Raw genomic sequence first — 4107 nt, 5'->3', positions numbered from 1 at the left:
GTTTTGCAGTTCTTGAGGTGGAGAAGAACTTAGATAAGAAGGCTTGCTTGCATTGCTCCCAGGTTTGAATGGAGCCTCTTGGAAGATTCTTTTCCCATTGATGAGCTTTATCACCAAGACTGAATGGGAATAGTCTTAGCTTAAAGCTGTCTTCTGAAACTCCATTAATCTTGGTCAGATCACACACCTTATCAAACTGGTCCAAGTGTTCCAAGGGATCTTCCATTGCTAATCCATGGAACTTTGAGTTCTGGACCATATTCAGTAATGATGCTTTCACCTCAAAGTTGTTGTTCTGCACAGGTGGTGCCTGAATACCAGCTCCATACTGATGAGCATTGGCCCTGTCATTCTCGCCAACATATATTTGGGGTTGCTCATATCTTCTTTGTTGTGGTTGGAAAGGGTGGGGTTGGTGGTGCACCTGGTGTCTTTGTTGAACATTGGCCTGATGCCTCTGTTGATGAGCCTGAGCTTGTCCCTGGTGGACATAGGCTTGTTGGTGGTGCACCTGTTCCTGCTGAACATTGCCTTGGTGAAACCCCTGACCAATTCCAATACCAGCTCCCTGACCTTGAGCCTGTTGCTCCTGAACTGGTTGTTCTATATCTACACCGTGATCTCCTTGGTCTGCCATCTCAGTCTGATCAAGTTGTCTACCACGTCTGTCTCTTCTCCTCCTTGGAACCAGAAGGTTGATGTTGTCGTTTAGAGGAAAAGGAGGACCACAGCTTCTTGATCTAGACCTGGTGTTCATACACCTGAAATCACAAACAGAACTTGAAAGGAATCAGTAAAAACAAGAAAGTAAGCACTTGATCTCAAGAACAGATTAGAGCTTAATGCTAATCAAACCACAATTCGGCAACGGCGCCAATTGATAGACAAGACTTTTTATGGTCTCAGGGCTATCAATCCCCTTGTCAATGTAGCACAAAGAGGTTTATCAATCCAGATGTGGTGTTAGACACTAAGCTATATGATCAAGTTCTTAATTCAAGCAAACAAGAGTGGGTTTTGATTAATCTAGAGACAACTATAAACATAAACAAGTTTAAAGACTAATGACAATGACAAATGATATGATGTGAATATGATATGATGGAGGCATGAGATTCTAGACATGATAGATGGTCAGGGTGCTTTGGTGTTGAACTAGAAATGCTAATGACAATGATGAGACATGATTCAAGTGATTAAGAACTCTAATCTAGGTTAATCCTCTCATGAAGGTACTAACCCCTATACTAATCCATTTTCAAACCAAATTCCCATTTGTGAAATATGAATCAATATGCATTAACAAACAGCTCTTAATGATCATTCAAGCATTTAACAATACATCATCATGCAGAAAATTGCTTAAACCTCTAATACAACTCTTTCAGGAATTTCATCAAACACTTTTGGTGCATGAAATTCCCAGAATCTAGATCTCAAGTGATTATCAAGGATCTAGCATAGAGAACAGTTGTTTAGAGAAATGAATCAATGAATCTAGCCCTAAGCACTCCTAATCTAACACTTTAGCACCCTAACCTACACATCTAGAACCTCATTAAGGTGACTACTCACTAATCATACTAATCTCTCTTAAACCTTTGCAAGTTGAGAAGATTAGCATGATTAATGATGAGAAATGGAGATGGAGATGATAGATTCAAAAGAAAACAGCTTTAAACACCTAGATCTTTTTAAACTCTCTTGATTAAACACTCAAATATAGATATTTCTCTTCTTCATGGAGTCTTTTCACAAAAGAGGCAAGAGACAAAGGGAATAAAACTTTGTTTCTCCCAAAAAACCCTAGAAAGTATTTATACCTTCTTGAAAACGAACCGGGTCAGCCCGGAACAAACCGGGTCCTGACCCGGCTTTAATGGATAGAGTGGGAAAAGCTGCGGGTCGGTTCAGTATGTCCCAGGCCGCACACCTAAGTCGGAGTGATTTGCGAGCGGCATAGATCCAGGCGCGGATGACTCGCATGCCTAAGTCGCACGATTGTGGACTTAGCATTTCTCTTGCTCGGGAGCTTCAGACCTCTTCCAGTGATAGTTTACCCGCACATTTCAACTCGCAGCATCAGCATTCAGGCGTTCATCTTCAGGCCTGCGGGCTAACCAAGTCGCAAGACCATCTCGCAGCATCCAGAGCAGCTTAGACCACTTCGCATTCCGGAGAGTGTAACTCCTGTGATACTTGTCTGAATTGAATGATTTCGGTTGCAGAAGACAGAGGACTCATTTATCTCCAACTTTGATGAAGGAAGTTTCAGTGCTTGGGAAGTGGAAGGCTTCCTGGAGGGCACATCTTTGCAGTGCATGTACACGACCAGAGAGAGGCGTCTAGACATGTGTCCATTCCGGAGACCGTATCTTCCTGCTCATAGATCCGAATTGAATGCTCTCGGACGTTCTGGAAAGAAGACTCAAATGTCTCTGATTCGCATGAAGGACCCGGAAGCTGAATCGGCCTGGAAGTGCACCGTCCTTCGCATCCTTCAGAACTGATCTGCTCGGTCCGGAACACCTGCGAGATAGGGGTTTCTTCCGACGAGCTTATCTCTCTGCTCACGCGTCCGAATCCCACGATTCCACTTGCTATGAGACCGTGCTCCAATGCTATCCAACTTCTATGAAGGACCCGCCATCTGAATCGGACCGGAAGGCTCCCCGGACAGGCGATTTCTGAGACACGTTCATACCCGGAGATTTTGGCCGATGCACTTCATTCGCGGTACGTGTTTTGGTCGACAAAGTTCACCCGCGGTACATGGAAATGGCCGGTAAAACCTTCCTGGCCAGCGAGAATGGCCGATAATCTCCCAGGACCCAATTTTCCACTTTTTTCAAGCTTTGCTCACCATTCCACCTCCTGGATTCATCTTTTCAGCTCCATATTCACCTGATAGACACTCAAAACATGCAATAGACTCATTGGGACCTAATGCATCTTCTAAGTTCTAAAACAAACCCTAAGGACCTAAAATGCATGAAATAAAACATGATTTGGAATGATTTATGCAACCTAAATGATGCAAATTATGAACATATCACGCGCCTTTCGTTGATTAGATAAGCTCATCCAGCATCATCAGGTGATTCAAACCTTCTTGTCCTTGCAAAAGTTTTTGTCGAATTCTGGGGAAATCCACCTCGGGGGGATCACATATTCTGTTCTGTAGACGAGGGCGAATGGAGTTTCTCCGGTAGCTCGGCATGGAGTTGTTTGATGCGACCAAATGACTCCTTCCAGTTCATCTGCCCATCGTCCTTTCTTAGCATCGAGTCTCTTTTTTAACCCGTCCAAGATTGTTTTGTTAGCTTCTTCTCTTGTCCGTTCCTTTGGGGATATCTTGGCGTGGATTTACTTAGGTGAATCTTCCACTTCTCGCAGAAAGCTTTAAAGTGAGTTGAGATGAATTGAGATCCGTTGTCTATTACTATCTCGTACGGTACCACGTGTCGATAAATGATATTTTTCCAGATGAAGTGTTCAACCTGGGCGTCATTTATGCTTGCGTAGGAGTCGACCTTGACCCATTTGGAGAAGTGGTCTGTAAGGACGAGCAGAAAACGATTCTGCTTTGACGAGTCTTTAAGGACAAATCTCACCCTCCCTATGCACTCATAGGATTCACCTAGAAGAGGAATCAATGTCATCCATTGAGCACCAAAGGCGTCTCAATCCTAACTTAAAAAAGGTAGTGAAGAAAGAGATTCTCAAACTCCTAGAAGCTGGGATAATTTATCCAATCTCAGACTCTAGATGGGTTTCACCAGTACATGCGGTGCCCAAGAAGGGGGAAATGACAGTGACAAAGAATGAGAGGGATGACCTTATTGCTACAAGGACTATAACTGGACACAGGATGTGTATAGATATAGAAAGCTCAATGCAGCCTCTAGGAAATACCATTTTCCTTTGTCCTTTATTGACCAAATGCTAGAGACGCTTGCAAACCATCCCTTCTTTTGTTTTCTAGATGGTTACTCTGGATTCTTTCAAATCCCCATAGATCCAAGAGACCAAGAGAAGACCACATTCACCTGTCCCTATGGGAAATTTGCTTATAGGCGCATGTCATTTAGGCTATGCAATGATCCT

Source organism: Eutrema salsugineum, unplaced genomic scaffold (genome assembly GCF_000478725.1).
Source record: "Eutrema salsugineum unplaced genomic scaffold, Eutsalg1_0 scaffold_41, whole genome shotgun sequence".
NCBI classification, from domain to species: domain Eukaryota; kingdom Viridiplantae; phylum Streptophyta; class Magnoliopsida; order Brassicales; family Brassicaceae; genus Eutrema; species Eutrema salsugineum.
The sequence above is the reverse complement of the archived record's forward strand: the minus strand, read 5'-3'. Positions refer to the sequence as shown.